Raw genomic sequence first — 27,851 nt, forward strand, 5'->3', positions numbered from 1 at the left:
GGAAGTAAGGGATTGCTACGTCTGTATGCAATTACCTGCATCCGTTTCAGAGGGTGTTACTTATCATCATTTACCAGCTACATATGGTATTTCCTGTAGTATTTTAAGTAGTGTTTTTTATTTGTTAGGGAAAGTAGATTATAAGATGTCTAACAGAGATAGTATTTTTGGGCATTTGCCAATGAACAAAGAGCTGAATCCAGCTAAAGAAGCTAACACTTTTGGTGAGATTTTTATTGAAGAAAAAGGATTAACATTAGATTACATTTTTAAGAATAATTTAACTTGCAGTTTGAAAGGGGAGGAGAAAGCTTTCCTGGATATGGTAGAAGAAAGGAGATTGAACATGCATGAGAAAGCAGGAAAATATAAAGTGAGTGAGACAATTTGGGACATTGAGATGGGAAAAGAGTTGAAGAATGGGGCTAGTCCAACTTTAGCTCTAGATGCACCACAGAAGGGTAAACTTTGTATTACGAGAAGGAAATCCCAATATGATACATATTTTGTCGGGACTAGTGAGTGCCATGATACATACTTCATTGCAACAGGTTGGGGTTTCAGAGGTGGTGAAGATGCAATTTTTCCAGGAGTATACTATGTTTGTGGGAATAAGGCTTATTACAAGTTGCCTGACCATTGGTATGGCACGTGTTATGTGGGCCTAGTTTTTCCGAAGATTTTTCATATAGATAAAATAACAGATGTAGAAGATATTAACTTACTAATGCGTTTTAAGAGAGAAACTTGGTCTGAAATAGTGGGTGATATTTTTGGGGTTTTGATTCCAGCAGTGGGAATTTCTTTGAATGCTTATGGAATTCGGAAACTGTCCACAGTGGCTGATCGCTTATCGACAAATACCGCTGGAGGGTTTTTTTTGGTGAATACGGAATTAAGTGCCGTACGTGCCATGTCTATGCAAAATCGACTTGCCCTTGATATTCTATTGGCCAAGGAGGGTGGAGTCTGTGGAATGCTGAAAGTTCAACATTGTTGCACTTACATTCCAGATGAAAGCAAAGACCTGAAGGTCTATATCAAAAATATTACTGATTTGCATGAAGAATTAGTACCACTTGAAGCTGAGAGTTTATGGACTAAAATAGCTAATAAAATGATAGCTGTTAAGGATTTTATTGCAAAGATAGGTAGTACTATTATAGGTAGAATATTGTTTCCCTTGTCTTGTATAATTGTGGCATTATTAATAATAAGATTGGTGTGTGTGTGTTGTAAAAACAGGGGAGGGAGGAAGAAATTGAATGAAGAAAAGAAAAACAAGAGGTTGAAAAGAGAACCTCAAGAAATTGAACTAGAAGAATTGAGGGAGAGTGTTTACTTAGAGACAAAAAGGGATGATGAAAGAGTGACTGGTGTTTAATGTTGTGTAAAGGGGAAAAGACATTTCCGATTTCTCCTAAAATGGGACTAAATTTTCACTAATTTTTTTTTTGGGTTTATTTGGTGATAAAATCACCAAAGGGGGGATTGCTGGAGCAGAGTTTTCAGTTTGAAAATTCTGGGGCTTTTGAAGCTCTGGCATGTCTATTCGTTGTATTAATTTATTAATAATTAATAATTAATTATTTGTCTTGTGCAAGTGCGTTTATATTAATCAATCTGTTTGTTTTAACAAGAGAAAATTATATGTGGGTTCGCATAAATGTGCTGACTGATAATAACACACGCGTTAAATGTGTTTTCATGTTTAAACGTTGCTATGTGCTGTTTATTTTTGAGCACAAAACGCTTTCCGAATTAATGCTTTTCTATGTTGCAAGTGCTAGATAAATGCATACACATAAGGGTATTAGTGGGGTTAACACTGTTTAATCACTATGCTGTAGTAACGTTGTTTTTGTCTCTTTTAATTAAGATGGTCTATTAAGGCCTATGTTGGTCTAAGAAAAGATGGCCGAATAGTGAGCCTGGCTGTGATTATAATATGAAAACTGTGACGAGGGAGACCCCTGCAGGAAATGGTCCTGAAGCTAACTGACCATGGTCCTTGTTGAAAAACTTTCCATGAGGACAGCAGCAGTTTTTGGGAAGTCTCCAAGAGAAGTGAAAGTGTCCTTGGCAGCCTTGGGAAACAAAGGAGCCTTAGAGGGAAGCTCTGAACTGTGGCTCGATGGCCGAGGAGAAGCAGGATAATTGTGATACATGTTTTATTTTCTTGGTTCCTGTTCCGTAGTTTTCGTTATGTGTATTTTTCCTGAGCGGAGATTCTCAAATGTAGCAATGTTACATCCTTTCCTTCTCGCTCTGCTCAGCAAGTCCGGCGGACATTATAGTTTTTTTTCTATGTTCCCAATGTATCTTTCTATTGTTTAGAAACTATAAGATGTTAGCTTAGAGAGGGTTTTTGCCACTTGCCATTTTGCCTTTGCCGCGTACCGAATCTGCGTTGCTGAGGATTGATGCTGATGGGACTTCGTCTTGAGAGACATTTACCGAGAGACTTGTCCTGACCCGTTCTGACATTTAGCTAGAATAGGTAACTATGAGAAATGATTTACTCTGATTGATTTCCTTTGACTAATTTTAGATAAAGCAATATAATTTTAAACATGGTGTTGGATATTCTTTCTTGTCAATTATTGGGTTTGCATTATTGATTATTGTTGTATATATTGTATAGATTATGCTTAGGGACAGTCACAAAAACCAGGTCTTATCGACCTCGATATAGATTCAGGGTGTTCAGGAGTGTTTTCCTTCCACAGGATTATTGCTGGTAGAGTATTTGAGCGTATGTTAGTGAAATGGGCCCTAGCGTATGATGTATGCATGTGCGTGTAACTGTGAGATTACTTTATCCGTGGTAGTGGGAATATTGTACACACCCTGATCTCTATCACTTATGCATAACCATAATATAAGATGGCGGCCAACACACAAAATGGCTGCCACCCGCCCAAGACCAACCTATTCTGTAAACCATCTTTCTTATTATTATATCTCAGTGGGTTGTAAATATGGATAAATACTATTGTTATATTTAGCTATATAAGGCTAATCTAAATAGAGCAACATAAGGGGCATAGCCCTTTGATTATTTTGAAACCAACAGACCCTACTTTTAGCGTTATAAGCTAAATATAAAAGATAGGTACCATCAGGCAATATCCAAACCATTTATGAGCGGAAGGAGAAACCTAGGGGCATGCAACTATGCAGTACCAAGGTGATATTCCGTTACATTTTAAACCAACAAACCTGGGGTGCGGTTGATGTTCATTACTGACTGGTGTGGTTTAGTTCAGTATGGCGGAAATGTTGTGAAATGACATTGGGCAAATGAAAGTGTCATGTGTTTCCCAAATGGCCCATTGTAGTTTTTCGTATGTTAGCCTAATTGTGAACTTTGTAGGTCGCCTTTTCTTTTGCACATGTGAGCACACTTGCTTTTGTGCCACTTTGTACTTTCACACGGAATCTGTATATGTTTTTGTGTTCTGTTCTTTTCCTGGGATTTAGTCTGAACCCACTAGACAAGGTTTGACAAGGTCAAACATCAATGCCCCTTGTTAATATCTCTCTGTCGTCAGACACTAGCACCTAGACATAACACAAGAATGCACCTGCTGTTTGTGAGCGCACATGTTTTGTCATATAGCTGAGCACAAGAGTTTAAGAACACAGACACTTGAGCGAAAGATCTAAGGCAATATTGCTACGTCAACTGAGATGTAGAATGCCCATCTGTGTATGCTAAGTAATGGGGTCCGCCGCTAATCCCAGAGATCTTTGATATTTAATCATTGTTGTGATTTTATGTATTTCTATTGGGTGATGTCACCATATGGTTACCGAGCAGCTGTAGCTTGGCAACAGGTGTTCTACTACGTGAAGCCGGTCTGTGGAGTCATGGAGACAGGACAGCTGTGGTGAGGAGGCAGCTGTTGGGGGTTGCTGTTACCTATCTTCAATAAACCTTTCCTAATTCAATTGGTTCCCCTTTTTACTTCAAAATTGGCGACGAGGATGGGATGCAGTATTAAAGATGGAAAGGAGTGCAAAGATTTCATTTAAAGGAAGAAGAAGGGGAAGATTTTTGTTTAACAACACAGCATAGTGATTGGTTTGAAAATCATTGGAGAACCCCAAGGCAAGTGAACATCTGCGTGTGGTAGCGCCAGCGGAATAGCAGCGTACTAACCTAGGATTTGGTTAAGGAGGAACTTCGTTGATTGCCTTGAAACTGTTTATAAAACTTAAAAGGAGTTTGGTGCCAGCGAACTTTACCTAAGTCGTTGCTATGTTCACCTTTCATGGAAGAGGAAAGGGGAAAACTTTGAGTGTGGACAACGTCTGTATACACGGTCAAGTGTGTTTATGACGGAAATCATTATGGGCATTGTCATATGATCTGCGCGACTCAACGCGACCTTTTATCGTGTGAAAGACAATCCTCTATTTTGTAAGGGAACTTACAACGATTACGATACAAGTCTCGCAATAGGACTCAACTGAACTTTGTAAGTAAACATGTATGTAATTTACCATTATAGCGAGTGCGGAAATATCGTTGTTGGTTGCTAAGACGCGCGACCATACTTGTGTCCTTACGAAGTTTATCCAGAGCGGCATTCTATGTCATTGAATGCGCATGCGTGGAGCGTTTAGACGGAGCGCGACCTTATGTAAGGTCACGTTGTGCGTGCTGCCATGTTGATGGTTGCCTAGCTACCAAATCGCCTGAACGGTGCGTCGTGCTGGAAGATAAACTCTACACGAGTGGATTTCTAGAAGAAAGAAGACTGTGTAGGTGAGCGTGAGCTTTTCTTCCAATTTCAATTTTTGGAACTGTAGCGTTTAGGTGGATTAGAGACTGTTCACACTTACATCACTACTCCGACTTTGTTGATAACCAGCAACATGGCAAATCAGACCATTACTCCTCCCCCTACAAGAACCTGGTGCCCCTTGTATGGTTTGGGAGGATTGGAAGGAATCTTTCATCACGTATTTGGAAGCCATTGGCGCTGAAATTTATGTAGCAAGCAGGAAACTAGCAATTTTGAAGCATCACCTTGGGGTCGAAGGGAAGAATGTCCTTAAAACGCTTCCCAAACCCTTATCTATTGGGAGAGGAAATGTTAACTCCGACGATGAGGAAGATGAAGATGTATATGATTTGGCTATGGCTATTTTAGAAGAAAATTACGGGAAAAAAATTGAGCATTGTGGTGGAGAGACATAAATTATTTTCGCGCAAACAAGCTCAGGGCGAGAAAATTGAACAATATGTAGCTGCACTAAGGAAGTTAGCCATTTCTTATAAATTTAAAGATTTACGGGATGAGATTATAAGAGATCAATTAATTAATGCTACCTGCAACAAAAAGGTTCAAGAAAAACTGTTAGACTTAACGGATCCCACTTTGGACAAGGCTATTGAGATCGCAAAACGCATTGAAAACACATCGAGATATGTCAAGGAACTAACAAATCCCAGTTCCACACAAGGTGAAACAAATGATTCGAAAGTTTGTGAAGTAGTAGCAGAAAAGAAAGGCAACAAGGTTTTAGAGAACAAAAAGAAACAACCTTATACAAGCAAAGCATGTTATAGGCGTGGAAGCAACAGACATTCCGCAGATGCCATCCATTGTCCCGCTGCGAAGTCTAGATGTTATAAGTGTAAGAAAATAGGCCATTTTTCTAGAGTGTGTAAAGCATCTAGTATCATTCAACCTAGTACAAAAGTGAATGTAATTAGAGATTTTTCCGTTGAAAGTTCTGAAGATAGTGAGGTAGAAATATATGTTATAGATGATGTTAACGATGTTGGCGCAAAGGAAGGTGACAGTTACATTCCACCAAAGTGTAACCTCCCCATAGACAACACAATGATTCCTATATGGGCAGATTCATGTTCCCCTTTTACCTTAATTGACAAGCTGGTTTTGGAAAAGTTAGGTTCTAAAACACTTGCACCTACTGATGTTAATCCGGTAGGATATTGTGGTCAGAGGTTACCGGTATTAGGTTATTTTTCTGCCAAAATTAAATTTCAAGACAGAGAAACGGAAGCCAAGATATACATTGTAGAGAAAGGTAAATCCTTATTAGGGTGGAGGGAGCAGAAAAAGTTAGATATTATTCTAAATCCCAACCATCCGGCCCAAGTTTTGTCAACTGAATCTTCAGATTCTGAAGTTTGGAAATCCAAATTTCCAAATTTATTTAAAAAAGAGTTAGGATGTTTGAAAAAATTCGAACATCGTATTATTCTGAAGGAGGGTACCATTCCTAGAGTACATAAAGTAAGGAATGTTCCATTAGCTCTTAGAGGTCCTCTTAAAGAGGAGTTGAATAGGTTATGAAAGGAAGGGATCATCGAACCTATTGAAGCCTCGGATTGGTTAAGTCCCATTGTTATCGCACGCAAACCCAATGGCAGTATCTGCATGTGTGTGGACTTAAGAGATCTAAATCAGTGCATATGGGTAGATCGTCACCCTTTACCACACATAAATGAAATGCTATCAACTATTGAAAGTGGTAACATTTTCTCCACATTAGATTTGTCGAGTGCGTACCATCAAATAATGTTACAGTCTGAGTCGAAGCATTTAACATCCTTCATCACACCTGAAGGAGCGTTTCAATTTGTGCGCATGCCGTTTGGATTAGCTTCGGCATCGGCAGTGTTTCAAAGGGTCATGCAGAAGATACTAGGTGACAACCCAAATGTATTAGTGTTTCAAGATGATATTTTGGTTTGGGGTGGTAACAGTTGTGATCACGACAAAGTCCTAGAGAATGTTTTAAGCAAATTAGAACAAGCGGGATTGACAATAAGTCTGCAGAAGTGCAAATTTAGTAAATCAGAAGTGGAATACCTGGGTCACACGTTGTCACCAGAAGGAGTCAAGCCTAAATTTAAACTTGTTGAAGACCTAGAAAATGCCCCTATTCCAAGTGACAAGGACCAATTAAGATCATTTTTAGGCTTAGCAGAATATTACTCAAGATTTATTCACAACTTTTCTACATGTGTCTCTCCTTTGTGAGAACTTATGAAGAAAAGAATGAATTTTGAGTGGTCTGATAATTGTCAGCGGGCATTTGAGGATGTCAAAAACGCTGTTGCAAATGCTATTGCCTTAAAACCTTTCAATTCTAATGACAAGAGTATAATAGTGACAGACGCTAGTGGTTATGGAATTGGTGCGGTTTTAATGCAAGTGCATGAAGGCAAGGAACGCGTGATAGCTTTTGCCTCTCGCACGCTGAAGGGAGCGGAAAGTACGTATTCCGCAATAGAGAAAGAAGCATTAGCGTGTTGGTGGGGGGTACAACATTTCAGGAACTTTGTGTGGGGAACATGTTTCGAATTGCATACAGACCATAAGCCATTAATTGATTTGTTTTCCACGTCGGGTGCAGTTAAAGCCTCTCCCCGTATAGCTAAATGGATTTATCGATTACAAGAATATAATTTTAGTGTGAAGTATGTTTCTGGCGTGATGAACATCAATGCTGATTGTTTATCACGTCTGCCAGTGGACAAACCGTACAATGATGAAATTGATCATGAAATGGATGATTGGGTGGTCGCTAAGTTATCAGATGTGTGTCAGGCTATCAGCGAAGATGAATGGAAAGAAGCTATGCAAGAAGATAGTATATTGAAAAAAACAATCGAATGTCTACCCAGTGTTGATGGGTGGAAATTTCAAGAAGATTTATTACAATACAAAGAAGTTTGGAGTGAATTAGCTGTCGTGAATGGTATACTGAGGAGAAATGACAAGTTGGTGGTTCCCAGTTCCCTCAGACCAAAGCTGATTGATTTGTTACATGAAGGGCATGGGGGAATGACCGCAATGAAAAGGAAAGCAAGGAATGATTTTTGGTGGCCAGGAATGGACAGGCAAATTGAGAGATTCGTGAGGGATTGTGTGGCGTGTTCACGAAGTGATAAAACTCATACAGTTCAAGAGAGTTCCATTCAGCATTCCAAGTGGCCAGAACGTGCGTGGGAGAGATTAGCAATGGATATTTGTGGTCCATTTGACATATTAGGAATTGGCAACAGATTTGCTATTGTGTTGATGGGTTATTTCTCCAAATGGCCAGAAGTAACATTTGTCAGAGAAGTTAAGACTACCAACATTATTGAATTTTGTGAAGAGATATTCCGTAGAGAGGGTTGTCCTGCGGAGATTCTCACTGACAATGGTTCACAATTCAAGCCTGGTGAATTCTCTGAGTTTCTCAAAAAATGGGATATAAGACACTCTAAAACTCCTGTCTATCACCCCAGGGGAAACTGACTAATTGAACGCTTTAATCGTGTTATTGGTGAGTGCATCCAGATGTCTTTCCAAAACAACGGGTGTTGGAAGAGTGATGTTAAAAACATGTTATGGAATTACAGGATAACACCTCATTCTGTAACTGGTGAAACCCCTTTTTGTTTATTGAAGGGCAGGACACCATGTTCCAATGCCGTTCCTGCGTGGATGGGAAGAGGTGGCAAGAAGGTAATAAATGAGCGTGAACTTAGATCTAAGATTGAGAAATATCAAAACTCTTATGTACGGAAACACAATGACAATCTGCTCAAGAAACCTAGATTATTTGGTGTGGGTATGTACGTGAGAGTAAAATTGGATTCCTTTCATGGAAAAGGGAATTCTAAATAATCTGAGCCTAAAAAAGTTTTGGTTGACAACGGGGTTTTCCTGAAACTATCTGATGGCAAATGGTGGAATGTTAATAGGGTAACTAAGTGCAATGAGACGGAGGTTAGAGAATGGTTGAAGGAAAACATAGTGGAAGGAAGTGAGGGATCAGCGCCTGAGGGCACAACTGCATACAAGCCCAGAAGTGTGGTAGAGAACAAACACTCCAAGTACTATGAGGTAAATGATAAAGGCTCAAGGCACAGTACAAGGAGGATAACCACTCCTGTGAAATTTCGAGATTATATTCGTTTTTGAATCTAGTTTGTTGTTTGTAATTATTATGGAAAGGGAACCTTTGTGATCTTTTCCGCTGCCGCTGAGCCAATTATTCTGCCCTCATACTTGCACTTAAAACTTTTAACAGAGGAACTTTGTTCCTCATTTCCTTTAATTTGCCATTAGAAGCGCTTGCTGTGTGAGGCTGTGGGGGCATACGTGGGAAACATTTGCTGTTACCGATGTTGTGTTGTGAAGACGCCCACAATCACTCGCTCCTAATCCGCGAAGGTGGTTGGTGGGTCGCTTCCGCATTAGGCCATGCCCCCTGCTCCACCGGCTGCTATTTATTCCATCTGATGCAAGCGCCGGAGGCGCGCCAGAGGCAAGCCTGTCTGCGCCCGTTCGCGCCCTTGAGCGCCCAGCGGCCAGAAATTATGTCTCTGATGAGGGGGATGGCAGCCTTCGCCACATATACTCTGCTGAGGAATTGCACCACTTACGGGGTAAGGAATGCGTTGGCATGCCATCTGACTTGTCAGTTAGACCTCTGACCAACTGCACAGGCTGTGACCTTACATTTAACTATAATAGAGATAAAACACAAGTTGTACCCTCTATAACAAAAGTTTCACGGGGGTCAGTAAGCACCACTTTCAATTTCTGGAGTATTAACTGTAGGTCCCTCCCAAAACACAAGGAACATATATTCGATCTCCTAAGCACCGCTCTCCCGGACGCTTTATTTCTCACAGAAACTTGGCTTCATGCCAGTTCCTGCGCAGATGTGGCCAGTGCTCTTCCACCGGGCTATGTTATATTGAGAATAGATCGCAGTTCGGGGAGAGGTGGTGGGATTGCAGTTATATTTAAAGATACCTACACATGCCGGTTAGAAGCCCTGCCATTTCCAGACTGTGAAGCTGGGCTGTTTAAACTAGCACTTTCACCTCACATTACCATGTCAGGGATTCTCCTCTATCGTCCCCCAGATAAATCCATTCAGTGGCTTTCTTCTTTCTCAGAGCTGATTGCTCCTTATGTTCTGAAGGCGGCAAACTTTGTTATTTTGGGTGATTTTAATCTTCATTTAGAAGACACGAATGACAAATTGAGCAAAGCGTTCCTTGCCGACTGTGAGGCAATTAATCTAGTATTATGCAATCAGGGACCCACCCACCAGGCAGGACATCTACTTGATCCAGTTTTATCTAATATCTCACTGGATTGTAGTATTTCACCCCTCTCCCTTATTTGGTCCGATCATTTTGCTGTTCAATTTAGGTTTATTTCAGTTAGCGGCATTCCTCCAGTCCTTCCTCCTAATGCTACTAAATTTAGAGCTTGGTCTAAAATGAACTTGGATAAGTTCAACGCTGAGCTGACATCTACATGCCCGGATACATTTGGCCCTTTATCCTCTCTGAACTTGGAGGTGTCACAGTGGCTATCATCCACAATTGAGCACCATCTTCCTCTATGCACCAAGCGTCCCCTTGTACATTTGCCTCCTGCTCCGTGGTTTACGCAGGACCTCAAAACAATGAAGGCTAAGTGCAAACACCTGGAAAGGTGTTGGAGGAAAACCTACTCAGTAGAGAGTAAATTAACTTATAGGGCAGCTTTAAAACATTATCATCTAGCCTGTAGGAAGACGAAAGGGACTTTCATCTCTGAATCCATCTCCAAGGCCACCAATCGCCCTAAGGCTCTTTTTTCCATGATAAAAAAGTAGGCCGGGGCAGATACTTCTCCAGCCCCTCCAATACTGGATGAATCCCAATGCAATGAGATCGCTGACTTTTTTATTACCAAAGTCGAAACTATCCATAATTCTTGGCAGTTAATACACCACTGCCCGGAAGTGAGTCTTCTCCCATTATGTATGGTGAGAGCCCTTCTCCTAAGGAAGTGATCTCTGAATGGCCATTACTGGACCAAGAGTCCCTACGTCTGTGTTTTTCTAAGGTGAAATCTGGCTCCCCTTTAGATCCCATGCCTCCTACTATTCTGGGACAGCTCGCACCAGCCCCCCTTTTGGTGATTCAAGAATTGCTTAATGCCTCTCTTCGGGAGTCCACTGTCCCCGCTGACTGGAAGAGGGCCATGGTGATTCCCCTTTTGAAAAAACCTGGGGCGGACCCCAAAAGTTTTGCTAACTTTCGGCCTATCTCCCTACTACCCATGTTTTCAAAAATTTTGGAGAGCATGTTAATACTCATCTAACGGCACATATAGAGGCAACAGGTTATTTGCATTCCTCTCAGTCAGGCTTCCGTGCAAATTTTTCCACAGAAACTGCTTTACTGGGGGTTACTGAGACTCTGCGTAGTCATCTGGATCAAGGCGAAACTATGGCACTGATACTACTTGACTTGAGCGCCGCCTTTGATACGGTGTCCCATTCTATTCTTATCACCGCATTAAAAAAGGCTGGGGTGGTTGGGCCTGCTCTGTCCTGGCTAGCCTCGTTCTTGTGTCAGCGCTCATTTCAGGTTTGTTCATCAAGCTGCTCCTCCTCCATCCGTACAACTGCTTATGGGGTTCCTCAGGGGTCTACACTAAGCCCCAAGCTTTTTAACATCTACGTACGACCCCTGGCCTCAATAGTGGAGAAGGCGGGACTATTTCTTTACACTTATGCAGATGACACGCAGATCATATTTTCTCTCTCCTCTAATAAGGAATGCTCCTCTTCTACACTTCAGGAGGGACTTGGTCGTGTTGCTGAATGGATGCAGGCTAACCTGTTAAAACTCAATGATGATAAAACCGAGTTAGTCATACTGGGCAAAGATAAACATCTTTGGGGCCCTAATCACTGGCCCTTGGCAATGGGTCCGATACCTCAACCGGTTACGCATGTACGCAACCTGGGCTTCTTGCTGGACGATTCTTTATCGATGCGCCAACAAGTTGTCAGCATTTCAGCCACCTGTTTTACCATCTTAAGGTGGCTTCGAAAAATTCTCTGGCTTCTTCCCGTTCCAACAAGACGTACCGTGGTCCAAGCTCTTGTAACCTCTCCCCTTGATTATGGCAATGTACTCTATCTGGGTTGCACACAAGAGGTACGTAAGAAGCTCCAGCTGGTGCAGAATTCTGCCGCTCGGCTCCTTTGCAAGGCCCCGAAGAGATTTTCCATCACCCCTTGTTTGCGGGACTTACAATGGCTGCGTATAGAGAGGCGTATTAAATTCAAGGCTCTTTGCGTCATGTTTAAAATCAAACATGGTTCGGCACCTCAGTACTTGCGTTCACGGGTCCACCCTTACGTCCCTTCGCGCGCTCTTAGATCAGCCTCCCAGGGCAATTACGTGATCCCCAGATTCAAATTGGCGAGAATGGGGGGCTGCTCCTTTTCGCATCTGTCCCCTAAGCTTTGGAACTCCCTGCCTGTATCCCTAAAATGTCAATCCATTTTTACACAGTTCCGTAGGGGCCTGAAAACTTGGCTCTTCGCGCAGTAGACAATTATCTCAGTTAGCCTCCTTATTGTTGGCGCCGGGAGACCCCATGGTGGGTAGCTGTGCGCCTTATAAATTTATCTACAATACAATACAATACAATGTTGTGATTTTATGTATTTCTATTGGGAGTCACCATATGGTTACCTAGCAGCTGTAGCTTGGCAACAGGTGTTCTACTACGTGAAGCCGGTCTGTGGAGTCACGGAGACAGGACAGCTGTGGTGAGGACTCAGCTGTTGGGGGTTGCTGTTACCTATCTTCAATAAACCTTTCCTAATTCAATTGGTTCCCCTTTTTACTTCAAAAATCATCTTGCTTCAGTAGATGGGAGGGGGTTTAGAATATTCTGTCATATAACATGATACGTTTTTTATGAGCTATGGTTTATTGGCCATGCTAACAGTATTATTAGTATGCATTTGTATTCTAATTGTGGCATGAATACTGCATTTTATGACACAATAGTTTGAATAAATATTCAAAATTTCCTTTGTCTCTCATGTTTATTTTATTGTGGATAAGTACGAGTGAGAGAGCTAAAGGGTGTGTTCTGTTACCGTGATCCCTGAGAGGGTCAAGAGTGTTGTGTCCCAGGGTGCCAATTCACTTGCTTCTCTGGTAAGGTTAGGAGGGCTAGTGAGGCACTGTAGCTAGTTAAACTTGGGTTCATAGTTACTGAGGTTATATGGTGACTCAGTCCCTACATGCCAATGTTATATGGTGCTAAGCATAGTTCAGTTCCTTATCACAATCCCTGCAACATGGCACCACCAACATTTTGGTCAGGTACTTATTTGCGGGGGGCCCTGAGTAGTACTTGTGCTTGTCCAAAATACCCTTGCACCTTTTATCGGAGAAGTCCTTGGTGTTGGATTTGTCCTCCAGAGTTATTAGGGAACACCTGATTCTGTTGGTTTTTCAAGCTTGAATATTAACAGCTTTCTACCCTGTTTGTGCTACCCTTTGGATTATTCATCATTTAGTTATGGTGCAACCCATTGCTATTGCAGGTAATTGCTGCCTGGCGGTTACTCAACATTTGATGTAACACGGGGTTACTAATGCTGGAGGTGCTGTGATTTTTGAAGTTGGAGTGGATACGGCATTCCACTTTGAAGTTTTTTATTCCTTGGTCACATTTCTAGCTGTGGACGCTAGTGATAATACTTTCATGAATACACAACGCCCCTGGCTCCTAATGCATATTGTCCGTATGATCCTCTTGAAATCCCTCTTACCCTCTGGGAACACCATACTTGGTTTAATGGCGCCCTACCTAATGTACTTGAGACTGTCTGAATCTACATGCCGCGTAGGACATGAGGAATACTTTCGCGTTTTTGCAATGCCGAATTAAGGACATATGGTCTATTGTGACCTTCTTTTGTATACAGTTTTCTATTACTGACGAACCTCCACGCTGGGACTGATACACGAAATGCTCTTGGATTTTAAGGATATTTCTGGATACTTGTAAAACCTACTGTTTAGGAACACGATGATTCGGATAAGTATTGCTTTTGCCCTGATGAAGTCTATGGCCTACAGCCACATAGATTAAACACGTGTTGGCATGGTTTGTGGCTTGCACTACAAGTGTTAAGAAGATTGAGAATATGAATATATACCCGCTGAGCTTGGAATAAAGCCAGAAGATAATACTAAGGACTGACATTTGGACTTTATTTGTTGCTTCTATTTTTGTGTTCTTTGCTCAGGTTGCCAACTGTGTATAACTGTCTGATTCAGCCCCTTCAGTATTGAAGGGGCCACATGCCGGCACCGGCGGGCTATACCCGGTATCCAGATTTGCATGAAAGAAATCTAATGCAGACTCGCGCTTTATACAAAAATGCTTGTCGTCCTATATATATGTCTTACCCAATATATCTTACCTGCTTTACTAGCTGGTATGGATAGGATCGACCTGCACGCACAGGCTCCGTAGCCTGCAGGGCCTATCATTAGTCCTGTAATAGTCAAGGGCAAACGGCCCACAAATTGTGATGAAATACCATTTTGGATTGCCCAAAAGATAAATCAACTTGAAGCCGTGTTTCCCCTAACGGGACCTTCAAAACAAACACGCAATTCTTACCATGCGCTTAGCCACTGGGCTGGTCCCTCTCTAGCTGAATGCAATACCACGGTTTACACTCTTTGTCATGGCACTTCCTCGATGGCCATTCTACTAAATGTCCTCAAACAAATACAGAATAAACACACGGCAGATCCTGCCCTTGATTTGGGGATGAAACTTGCCAGTAATTTTCCTGTGGTCTTCAAAATGATTCTTTCTACTGTTAAGGGTGAATCAGTGTCTTTGGCTATACACCAGTGACTTGCCGCGGAGGCGGTGGCTAACGCGATCGCAAGTTGCCTGTTGTTACTGCTAATGTATACACGTCACTAGGACATAACAGTTTGGGAACCAGACCTTCAGTACTACCTCTTGGCAAGCCTAGCTCTGACAAGGATGCCAGAACAACCCATGAGTGTGCTAAAAAAGCAGAGGATAATTCTAAACAACAGTAACTGAAAGGCTGCCAGACCCGCCCGTTAGTTTGCTAAAAAAACAGAGGATAATTCTAAACAACAACAACTGAAAGGTTCTCCACACCTGGAGTCCTCTGAACGACAATACGATTTTCGTGATCATACTAAAATTAAGACTCCAGACAGGTATAAGTCATCTGCTACACATTCTCCTCCTTCCTTTCAGGAATCATCCGACCAACAGTATAACAGAGGAGGATGACCTGACTGCGGACAAGAAGAGTGTGTGAAACCGAAAAGGGAGACACAATGCTCATCTTACGTGAAGATAAAGAAGGGGGATAGACCTCCTCCATATATACCCCCTTATCAGAAAAATAAAGTTGTGGCTTTAACTGCAAAATATGCCACAGATGGTGAGAATCCTCCTCCTGAACAGGAGTTCAGCGGTGACTCTCCTCGAAAGCACAGCAGAAGTCACCATAGTACGCCGGAATCTCCACCAATTTCTGGTAGCGAAAGCAACGGAAACAGTCATTACAGTTGAGACACCCGCATAGCCCCTCCTGACAGATGAGATCTTCTAGATATTCAAATTGAAGGTGACATCACACACCATTAAACCAATATTCAGGGACAACTTGACTGCTTCATATGACATTCTCTTGGCAGAGGTCGATTTGCTACCACCGTTTGTTCTTGCATGCCCCCTGGGGTGAGGATGTTATTCTCCATTCTTTCTCACACCTTGTCCCGGATGAAGTCGAGAAAGCTTATGCATCCGAATGGGCCCTTGCACTGGCCCCTGCACTTTATCCTAGTCATACTGGTTGGGACAAGGATTCACCTTATCATGCAATTTTTATAAGGTCCACACCTTAGGTACAACCACAGTAACCTATTAAATGGAATGCTAATGCACCCGTAGAGGAAATTCTTTCCCAACTGGGGTACCAGGGAATAATTGAACCCTGTGTTTCTCAAATGAATGATCATCTTTTTCCTGTTCTGAAACCTGACATTCCCAACACATAGTCCTAGACTATGGACATTTAAATAGTCATACACACACATTTGCAGTGCAAGATATGCATAGTATGGCTCTTATTAATCACATTGTCTGTAAAAAAAATACAAAACCACTTTGGATATTTCCAATGATTTTTTTCTGTCACAATTTGGCTCCTGAGAGCTGAAACTGGTCCGCCTTTAGCGCATTGGGATTTCAAATGCGCTATGCTAAAGTCTATAAGAATAGCACCGGAGTCTTTGCAGCACGAATAGTGTTGATTCTTCTTGAAAATGACCATGATGCTCTGTCCTAAGTAAATATCTACCTGACATACAATGAATTAAATCCCCATTTAGCGTGACTAAATCGCATAAAACTGCAATTTACACAACTTGGTTACAAGTTCAACTTCAAAAAGTCTGATATAGCTTTTTTGAGTGTCCTTCATTACATTTAAGGTACATTTTTGCATTTTCTGTGAAGCTGAGGCCAAATTCAGCAACTACATTTAAAAAATGTTAACACAATTGCTCCTCAGACATTACCGTAGTCCATGCAACAAATATCAGACTCTTGGCTGGTAATAAAATTCTGCACAACATCTACTCGCTATAGGTGATCCAACTTACACCCTTGTCCAACCCTTTTCAATTCATCGTATGGCTGTTTTGTCACAGTTTGTTTATAATTTGGAAATCTGTAGATCTGTTGAGCACTTACCTTGGTCAATGGTTTCTCCAGCTTCCACACCATCAACAGTTCCTTCCAGGACGGCATGGATGATTATGGACCTCACCATGCACTTCCTGGGGTTTTGGGGGGATTTCAGTTGCAGGGCCATGCCTAATGGTCTGGTCTCGCTAGCAGGTTCCTCTCACTCAACTTCACATCGTGAAGCAGTTTTTTTTGCTGTAATCCCCATCAGAGCTATGAGAGGGCACTCCATTGACCTTATTTGGAATGCCTTTCCAAATCCTCACACTGAACTTGAAGCTTTTCTTCACTGTGAGTCAGCCCTTCGTCTTTTTCCTCCAAACTCTTGATTTTCATTTTTAATTGATTTGATTTGATTTATAAAGCCTGGCATTTACCCCTAGGCATCGAAGTACTGTAGTCATGTCCATACGACCTGTTAAGAGTCAGATCAAGCAAATTAATTCTAGAGAAAGCTGTCTGGATAGTGTAATGCCAGGTCTAAAAGGCAGGTGTTCAGTAATTAAGGTCAAAGACTGAGGAAGTGTGTTCCAAAGTTTGGCAGCAGCACATGGGAATGCTCTATCCTGCCCAACTCTTCTTCCGATCCCTGGGCATGATGACCAGATTACGGTTGACAGAGGGAAGGTCCTGCCTGCAATATTATACTGATGAAACTTATCTTTAATCATGGCAGGGCATGGAAGATGGAGGGACTTATGAACAACATAAAGATTCTTTCTTTGACCTGGACATACGATAGCTCAGTTCTATTTGATCTAAATTTTAATCATCTGGAGCATGCTGCTTAAACTCAACTGACCATGCTATACACATAGGGTCAAACTCCAACCAGACCGTCTTCATAACATGCTAACAGATTTATTATCTGCCCTCTCTGACAGTGGCAGCCAGCACAGATCGGCCGTGGGAGGCAGGGTAAGGGGGCAGTGAGGGGTTTAAAAGAAAGAAAAAAACGTACCTGATTGCTGCGTCCCTCCTCATCTCTCCACCGTCGTCTCTTTAGGCTGGAACAGGGAAGCAGGAAGCACACGGCTCTCAGGCTTCCCATAGCCAATCACAACGCTGCAATGAGGTGTTGTGATTGGTCTGAGCGCCGTGGTTCGGTGCTCAGCCAGGGACTGGGTCCTGGGCATGTTCTCCACCTAGGCTGTAATGCAGCCTGCGTGGAGAACATGCAACATGCGTATGAATGTTTGGCCGGCCCGAGATGGCCGGCCAAGCATTCATGCGCACTTGGAGTGGGCAAACCTCTCCTCCCATGCCCTGCTCTGAGAGCAGGGCAGCCCTGCCCCACCTTGCCCGCTGAGTTGCCGCAGCAGGGTAATATGACAACCAGTTATTATCATTTTATGTTTCCTTTATTTGCACTGCTAAAAAGCAGGGGGAGACACTCCTTCGCCTTAGCGGAGGTGCCGCCACTACTCTCTGAGGACACTGACAAAGCCATATCTCAATATACAAATTGGCTAGATATGGCTGCTAGTTCTGTGGTTCCAGTGACATCGGTCAAACTCAGAAGGAGCAACATCCCTGCAGTTTGGTTCTCAGAAGAGTTGCAAATGACAGGAGAGAAGATGGAGTCTAGAGTACAGCGAGGCTGAGACGGCTAAGTATAAGAACTATCTGGGAGCCTATAAAGCCATCATTGTTAAGAAAAAAACTGCTTATTTCACCAAAATTATAGAAGCAGCTAAGAATTCTACCAAAGTGTTGTTTCAAAAGGATATTAAACTGACAGCGGTTGAAACAAATAATGTTAAAGACACAAGCCAAAACTTTTTGAAAATCCACTGGCCAATCTTTTCCAACAGAAAGATGAAGCAGTTCACAGCAATTTTTCTTCAACCTCTTTCACATGATTCAACTCGGTCAATTCAAATCCTTCAGTTGAGGGTTTGATCCTCAGTGAGTTTGACTTTCCCTCCTTGGAGGAAGTCACACAACTAATTAGCATTAAAATCTAAGTCCCAAATGGGCCACTGTCCCCCTAGAGTGGCCAAACTTGTGGCTGAGACCATTGCCATAAAGCTCTTGGACATTTTTCAATTAATGTTCAAGTGTGAGGCTTATCCTGCAATCTGGAAGAAAGCCTTAGCACTCCCTCTCATAAAAAAAAATCCAACATGGATCCCAATTACCCCAACAGGTATCACCCCATATTGTGCTTACCACTACCGGCCAATATTGGTGAAAGACTACTCATTAAACAACTTGTCGATCACATCAACTCCAAGAATTCTCTGGATCCCACTCAGTTTGGCTTTCGTAGTGGTCATAGCATGGAGACAGCACTGATAAAGGACAAGGAGGAGATCAGGCTGTCTCTTGATTGGGGAGGTAGGGCACCGCTCATCCTGCTCGCTCTCTCAGCGGCCTTTGACACTGTCAATCATGTGCTTCTGAAGGATCGCCTAGCTAACATCGGAGTCACTGGAGCAGCTTGGGAGCTGATAAATTCCTTCCTCTCTGTTCGCGAGCAGTTGGTCCATCTGAGAAAATGTATATCCCCGACGTTCCCTCTTCCTTGAGGGCCACTCGCTTAGTCCAATTCTTTTTAATGTCTATGTTACTTCACTGGCTGTTTTAATCAGATCTTTCATTTGTTCTCTTTCTTCCTATGCAGATGAGACCCAGATCATAGTCTCTTTTCCAGCAAAGACACGACACAGGGCTCAGATTCCGTGATGACATGCGGCGGCCAACACATGGATGAGCAAGAATTGTCTAAAACTGAGCTCGGCTAAGAAGACTGAAGTTTATTTGTTTGGAGCCCAGACTTTGTTCTGGTCCCCCTTGTGCTGGCCACAGGATATGGGTTCGCTCCCTATTCCAATAAGAAAAGCACGTAATCTTGGAGAGCTCGTGGATGGCAGGCGATGTTTCCTCGATCATGTCAACGCAGTGACCTCTGCATTCTTCATCTCAGATCACTAAAGAAGATTTTTCCATACATTCCTGCAAATTATCGGAAAATGCTTGTTAATTCATTGGCTAAGTCAAAGTCAGACTATTGCTGTGGTCTACTCCTTAATGCTCACTAGTACGTACAGAACTGCAAACCTTGCAGAATGCAGCAGCCCTACTGGTGCTGAGCATCCCAAAATATTATTCAGTTTCCACTTGATTGTATCCTCTGAGGCGGAAGCCGGAGGACTGCTAATTGTTTTAAAATTGTCACTTGATTTGTTGTTTTTAAAAAAAGAAACGAAGCTCACCTGCACTGAAGCGCCGGCCTCTCACGCGCTAAGGCAGCCCTCCCAGACCCCCCTGATACAGCGAGACCACCGCTGACACAGGTGAAAACGCCCACACCGCCAGCGCGGTCACAAGGCGAGCCACGCCCACTGCGAGGCCACGCCCACCTAGTCTAGTACTTAAACGCTGACAGCAGCGCAACGATCCCACTTTATTGTATCCTCTGAGGCGGAAGCCGGAGGACTGCTAATTGTTTTAAAATTGTCACTTGATTTGTTGTTTTTAAAAAAAGAAACGAAGCTCACCTGCACTGAAGCGCCGGCCTCTCACGCGCTAAGGCAGCCCTCCCAGACCCCCCTGATACAGCGAGACCACCGCTGACACAGGTGAAAACGCCCACACCGCCAGCGCGGTCACAAGGCGAGCCACGCCCACTGCGAGGCCACGCCCACCTAGTCTAGTACTTAAACGCTGACAGCAGCGCAACGATCCCACTTGATTGTATCCTCTGAGGCGGAAGCCGGAGGACTGCTAATTGTTTTAAAATTGTCACTTGATTTGTTGTTTTTAAAAAAAGAAACGAAGCTCACCTGCACTGAAGCGCCGGCCTCTCACGCGCTAAGGCAGCCCTCCCAGACCCCCCTGATACAGCGAGACCACCGCTGACACAGGTGAAAACGCCCACACCGCCAGCGCGGTCACAAGGCGAGCCACGCCCACTGCGAGGCCACGCCCACCTAGTCTAGTACTTAAACGCTGACAGCAGCGCAACGATCCCACTTGATTGTATCCTCTGAGGCGGAAGCCGGAGGACTGCTAATTGTTTTAAAATTGTCACTTGATTTGTTGTTTTTAAAAAAAGAAACAAAGCTCACCTGCACTGAAGCGCCGGCCTCTCACGCGCTAAGGCAGCCCTCCCAGTCCCCCCTGATACAGCGAGACCACCGCTGACACAGGTGAAAACGCCCACACCGCCAGCGCGGTCACAAGGCGAGCCACGCCCACTGCGAGGCCACGCCCTTAACAATCACTTCAAATGTGCAGACCATACCAGCGCAGCGGACGAGCGCAGCGGGAGCGCCGTTTGCGCGCCGAAGGCGCGCCTAAGGCAAGCCCGTCTGCGCCCGTCCGCGCACGACCGGGCCTAGGGCCAGCCCCCATGCCAGAACCCACCGCCACTAGGAGACATTACTCACGTCGAGATCTCCTCAGCCTCAGACCTCCGAAAAATTTCTCCTGTCATGCTATACACGACCCAAACGTCCCCTTCACCAGCTGTAACATCTGCAAACCTGGAAACCTACTCCTTCCCAGGATGGCCGCCCCACTCCCAAGCCTCAAATTAGCGACACTCAACTGCAGATCGCTTCCCAAGCACGCCCTACTCATAAACCATCTGATTGTCGATCACGATCTGGATATACTCTTCCTAACCGAAACCTGGATCACCAGTCATTCCAACTCCGACATAGTCTCGGCCCTTCCCCCGGGCTTCCTCATCATGTCCCAATCCCGCCCTCTGGGTCGAGGTGGTGGAATAGCTATCATATACCGAGACTACTTCACCTGCCGATCTACTGAGATTCAGAGCCAGGAGTCGGAGAGCTGTCTGTTCACGCTGACGCTCTCACCGACCTACTCCCTGTCAGGCCTTCTGGTCTACCGGCCCCCTGGACACTTCGGCCCCTTCTCCGCCGCTTTCTTAGAAACCGTTTCATCCCTGGCCCACTTAACATCTAACTTCTTGATTACAGGCGACCTTAACATCCATTTCGATGATCCATTAGACACAGGGCCATCTGACTTAATCTGTGAACTTGGCGCCCTTGGCTTCTCCCTGGCTAACTCAGGAGCCACGCATTCGAAAGGACATCTGCTCGACCCTGTATTCTCGAACATCCCTTCCCTCCAGTTCACCAATTCCCTCCCCCTCCCGTGGACGGACCACTTCTTGGTCTCGGCCCATCTCCCAGGGTCCTTTAAGAAACCCCATATCCCCCCAACTTACACCAAGGATAGATCTTGGGCCAGACTTTCGATGGAAAACTGGGCCTTGGCTCTTGACGCTACTACCCCCAGTCTTGCAGCCGACCCCGCCTTGGCAGATATCCAGTTCAGGGACTGGATTTCCTCCTCCCTCGACAGCCTCATCCCCATCAAAAATCGAGAGGTTAAAAATAAGACCAAGGGCCATGCACCTTGGTATAATTCAGATCTCAGAGCGCTCCATAAAGAGTGCAAAAAGGCCGAGAGAGTATGGAGGAAAGATTGGCTCCATAGTAACAAGGACATATATCACAACGCGGTAAGACGATACAAAACAGCCTTGAAATTAGCTAAATCAACGTTTTACGACAACAGAATAAAAACCGCGACTAACTCATCCAAAGAATCTTATTAGATAGTCAAAGAATTACTAAACATCCCAACAGCACCCCCCCCTCACTCCCCCCCCCCCCCAGACAGAAGTAAGGATTTGGCTAACTACTTCGATTCGAAAATCCTGCGGATACTGGACTCTCTTCCTACCATCAGCCCCCCTCTCACCCCGGATATAGCAAACGGCAACAATAGCCCACAGCTGGACACCTTTAGAGCAGTTTCCCTCACCGAGGTGATGTCCACGCTAGAGATAATGAAAAGCGGCTCCCCTCTTGACCCAGCCCCGGTCAGATTCCTAAAAAAGGTGTCTCCCACCATAGCCCCTATCATCATGGACCTTATCAACTCCTCCCTCGCTGGAGGAACGGTGCCCCCCAATTGGAAGAACGCAGTCGTTAAGGCCCTGCTGAAAAAACCCCAACTTAACCCGGATGACATGTCTAATTACAGACCGATCTCACTGCTCCCATGCATCAGTAAGATGGCTGAAAAGCTAGTTAACTCGCAACTGTCCCAATTTCTTGAGACAAACAATATCCTGCGCCAATCCCAAACTGGGTTTCGACCTGGCCATGGCACGGACACCACCCTCCTCTCTGTCATCGAGGAGGCAAGGTGTATCCTAGACTCAGGGGGATCAGTGGCAGTGATCCTCCTGGACCTTAGCGCCGCCTTTGATACGGTGGATCACCGTGTCCTATTACATCGCCTGGCCAAGGCAGGAATTGTGGGTACGGCGCGAGCGTGGATCGAATCTTTTCTCTCCTATCGATCCTTTCAGGTGTGGGACGGCAACTCCCGGTCAGAACCTCTTCCACTGAAGAATGGAGTTCCCCAGGGGTCGTCGCTCAGCCCTACCCTGTTTAATGTCTATATGGCCCCCCTGGAAGACGTAGTGGCCCCCTACGGTATAAAAATAATTAACTACGCTGACGACACCCAACTAGTCGTCTCCCTGTCCCACCTGGATAACCACCCTGACAGCTTGCTGCATTGTCTCCAGGACATCCATACCTGGATGTGTGACTCGGCCTTGAAGCTGAACGGTGCAAAGACCGAGATCATGCTCCTGGGCAACAAATGGACGTCCTTTCCACCAACATCTTGGCCTGACACCTTCGGCGAAATCCCCTCTCCTAAAACTGAGATCAAAACACTAGGAGTATGGTTGGAACCTGACCTAACCATGAAAACGCAGGCGGCCAAGACAGCAGGCACCTGCTTCGGTCTCCTGCGTTCCGTGCGCAAGATCCTGCCTCTTCTTCCGCTCCCATCCAGGAAGTTGTTGGTCCAGGGTCTTGTTTTGGCCCGGCTCGATTACAGCAACGCCATCTATCTTGGGGCCCCTGAGTACACCCTGGCCAAACTCCAACGCACCCAGAATGCGGCGGCCAGGCTTATTATGAACCTCCCCCCAAGAGTTTCAGCAAAGCCTGCCCTTAAAGCCCTACACTGGCTCCCTGTTCGCCAGAGAGTTGAGTTCAAGGCCCTATGCACCACCCACAAGCTCATCAATGGAGCTGGCCCAGCCGCGCTAAAAAATATGGTTACCCCATACAAAGCCTCCAGACCCCTTCGCTCTGACGCCGAACATCTTGCCACGGTTCCCAAATTTAGGAAGGCTCGCACCGGCGGTCGGCGGTCGTCGCTTTTCGGTCAAAGCCTCCATAGCATGGAACTCACTCCCTCTCAGTCTACGTCTGGAACCCTCCCTCACTACGTTCCGCAGGAAACTTAAAACCCTCTTGTTCCCCAAATAATTCATTCCCTCTCCCCCTCCTCTGGATCTCTTTTTTATAGTTTATAGCGCGGGGATGCCTACGGGTCACCAGGCGCTTTAGAAATCGCAAAATAAATAAATAAATAAATAAATAAATAAATACATTAAGAAACAACACTGACTTCCTATAAAAAAAAGAATTGTTTTCAAGGCCCTCTGCATTTGCTTACAAAGCACAAAATGACCTAGGCCCCGCTTTTCTCAAAGACAGTTTTAATTGGTACACTTCAGGCAGGACCCAACGGTCTGCATCAGCCAAATTTGCTGTTGTCCCTAGGTTTAAACGTTCTGCTTGGGGAAGAAGAAGCTTTGTGCAGGAAGCAACAAATGCCTGGAATGCTCTACCAATACACATCAAAATATCTCCCAATCTAGTAGCATTCAGGAAAGCCTTTAAAACCTGGCTATTTACAAGGGACCAGGCTTTTCCCATTAAGATCCAGGCTACCAACTAAGTAGATATAGGAAACTAAGAATAATTTGTTCCTCTTCAGGATTCCTTGCACTGACATTCAAGCCATCGCCAAAACACCTCCAGATAATTGAGGGGTTTACAAATTATTTAACATAACATAACAATACAAATGGATTTGAATAAAATGTGCTTCCTAATTGGGAGCCAATGCAGCACAGCCAGCTCTTCAACTGATGGCTTGTGCTTAGGAATGCCAAAAATAGCTCTCGCGAGCCACCTGAAGTTATCCCTGAGAGCTAATATTCAAATTAGACAATAGTCTAATCTGGATATGACCATGGCCAGTACAACCTGCTTTCGCTCAGAGAGGGGGATAAAATTAAAGATCTTCTATAACTTCCTTATAAGCAGGTAACAACTGAGCGATTGTTATAAACAACCGCAATGGACCGCACTCCGCTAGCTCCTCCTCCGGGTCGCCCCAAGGGAAGCTGGTACATGAAGTTCTTGAGTGGTTCACCCCAGTGGGTGCAAGTAAGTACTTGTTGAACTGATGATCTCTGATGGAGTTCTTGAGTGGTTCACCCCAGTGGGTGCAAGTAAGTACTTGTTGAACTGATGATCTCTAGACCCGATACATGTCCCGGGTTTTAAAATATCGCCCGAGACATGGCTCGGGTTTCGGGATAACTTCCCTCCTCAGTAGAGAAAATAGTTAGGGGTGGAAGAGAGGGCCGCCAAGCAACCGTCAAGGGCCTCAGTGCCCGCACAGGCACGCATGTGCGTCGTCCAGGAGCTCGTCAGCTCAAAGCTCGAGGGAGCCATTTTTATAAACAACCGCAATGGACCGCACTCCGCTAGCTCCTCCTCCGGGTCACCCCAAGGGAAGCTGGTACATGAAGTTCTTGAGTGGTTCACCCCAGTGGGTGCAAGTAAGTACTTGTTGAACTGATGATCTCTGATGGAGTTCTTGAGTGGTTCACCCCAGTGGGTGCAAGTAAGTACTTGTTGAACTGATGATCTCTAGACCCGATACATGTCCCGGGTTTTAAAATATCGCCCGAGACATGGCTCGGGTTTCGGGATAACTTCCCTCCTCAGTAGAGAAAATAGTTAGGGGTGGAAGAGAGGGCCGCCAAGCAACCGTCAAGGGCCTCAGTGCCCGCACAGGCACGCAGGTGCGTCGTCCAGGAGCTCGTCAGCTCAAAGCTCGAGGGAGCCATTTTTATAAACAACCGCAATGGACCGCACTCCGCTAGCTCCTCCTCCGGGTCGCCCCAAGGGAAGCTGGTACATGAAGTTCTTGAGTGGTTCACCCCAGTGGGTGCAAGTAAGTACTTGTTGAACTGATGATCTCTGATGGAGTTCTTGAGTGGTTCACCCCAGTGGGTGCAAGTAAGTACTTGTTGAACTGATGATCTCTAGACCTGATACATGTCCCGGGTTTTAAAATATCGCCCGAGACATGGCTCGGGTTTCGGGATAACTTCCCTCCTCAGTAGAGAAAATAGTTAGGGGTGGAAGAGAGGGCCGCCAAGCAACCGTCAAGGGCCTCAGTGCCCGCACAGGCACGCAGGTGCGTCGTCCAGGAGCTCGTCAGCTCAAAGCTCGAGGGAGCCATTTTTATAAACTACCGCAATGGACCGCACTCCGCTAGCTCCTCCTCCGGGTCGCCCCAAGGGAAGCTGGTACATGAAGTTCTTGAGTGGTTCACCCCAGTGGGTGCAAGTAAGTACTTGTTGAACTGATGATCTCTGATGGAGTTCTTGAGTGGTTCACCCCAGTGGGTGCAAGTAAGTACTTGTTGAACTGATGATCTCTAGACCCGATACATGTCCCGGGTTTTAAAATATCGCCCGAGACATGGCTCGGGTTTCGGGATTACTTCCCTCCTCAGTAGAGAAAATAGTTAGGGGTGGAAGAGAGGGCCGCCAAGCAACCGTCAAGGGCCTCAGTGCCCGCACAGGCACGCAGGTCGTCGTCCAGGAGCTCGTCAGCTCAAAGCTCGAGGGAGCCATTTTTATAAACAACCGCAATGGACCGCACTCCGCTAGCTCCTCCTCCGGGTCGCCCCAAGGGAAGCTGGTACATGAAGTTCTTGAGTGGTTCACCCTAGTGGGTGCAATTAAGTACTTGTTGAACTGATGATCTCTGATGGAGTTCTTGAGTGGTTCACCCCAGTGGGTGCAAGTAAGTACTTGTTGAACTGATGATCTCTAGACCCGATACATGTCCCGGGTTTTAAAATATCGCCCGAGACATGGCTCGGGTTTCGGGATAACTTCCCTCCTCAGTAGAGAAAATAGTTAGGGGTGGAAGAGAGGGCCGCCAAGCAACCGTCAAGGGCCTCAGTGCCCGCACAGGCACGCAGGTGCGTCGTCCAGGAGCTCGTCAGCTCAAAACTCGAGGGAGCCATTTTTATAAACAACCGCAATGGACCGCACTCCGCTAGCTCCTCCTCCGGGTCGCCCCAAGGGAAGCTGGTACATGAAGTTCTTGAGTGGTTCACCCCAGTGGGTGCAAGTAAGTACTTGTTGAACTGATGATCTCTGATGGATTGGCCTGTCTATTCAGAGAGCGGTCAGAGTCTATGACTACCCTGAGATTTTTAGCCTTCTCAACTGGAATCAGGGGGATGCCTAGGGGAACAGGCCACCAATTACCATTCCAGACTGAGGTTTGCATCCCAAAAAGCAACACCCCGGTTTTCTCCCCATTCAGTTTGAGGAAATTCCTGTCCATCAAGCCTGCAACCGCCACCATTCATAGAGAAAATTCTCCGCAGTAGCAGCGGAGTTCCTAGGGATTGACACTATAATCTGGGTGTCATCAGCGTGCGATGATGCGTACATCCCGTAGGCACAAATGATGGCGGCAAGTGGGGACAAATACAAATTAAAAAACGTAGGGCTCAAAGATGAACCCTGCGGCACACCACATGGCAAGGAAAAAACATCTGAATGGAATTAATTAAGTAATACTCTCTGAGAGTGATCATTGCGGAAGAAGGACAGTAGGGCCAATGCTTGCTCTGTAATATCCAAGTCCTGAAGGTGATCAATCACCAGTGAGGGGGAGATGGTGTCAAAGGCCGCGGACAGGTCCAAAAGGACCAAAGTTGTGCCTTGCCCCTCGTCCACTAAACGCCAAATCCGATTCGGGGCGGAGACCAAAGCAGTTTCGGTTCCATTATGTTTTCGGAACCCAAAATGAGATTTATCTTGCTATCCCTGCTTTTCTGCAAATTCCATCAGGTGACCATTCTGATATTTCTCAAGAATCTTGGTTGTTAATGGAAGTAGCAAGATTGGACAGTAGTTTTTAGTATCCTTACTATTGATATTGTTGTTTTTCTTTAACAGAGTCCTAATTACTGCCTCTTTCGATCGGCTTGGATAACAGCCCGAGAGAATGGCTTTGTTAGACAGTAAGAGGACGTGCCGCAGAATGTGCTGCCATATGC

General features: G+C 45.0%; 2 long non-coding RNA genes across 2 annotated transcripts in view; both read left to right on the forward strand.

Moving 5' to 3' along the window:
* LOC146820810 (uncharacterized) overlaps positions 1 to 2,309 on the forward strand; it is a 47,751-nt gene extending 45,442 nt beyond the window's left edge. Inside the window, exon 3 of the long non-coding RNA XR_014962625.1 lies at positions 1,880 to 2,309. This is a non-coding gene — a long non-coding RNA (uncharacterized LOC146820810). The remainder of the gene's footprint in view (positions 1 to 1,879) is intronic.
* LOC146820809 (uncharacterized) overlaps positions 1 to 27,851 on the forward strand; it is a 144,682-nt gene that overhangs the window by 58,417 nt on the left and 58,414 nt on the right. The gene's annotated exons all lie outside the window — the stretch shown is intronic.

Source organism: Triturus cristatus, chromosome 6 (assembly GCF_964204655.1).
Source record: "Triturus cristatus chromosome 6, aTriCri1.1, whole genome shotgun sequence".
Lineage (NCBI taxonomy): Eukaryota > Metazoa > Chordata > Amphibia > Caudata > Salamandridae > Triturus > Triturus cristatus.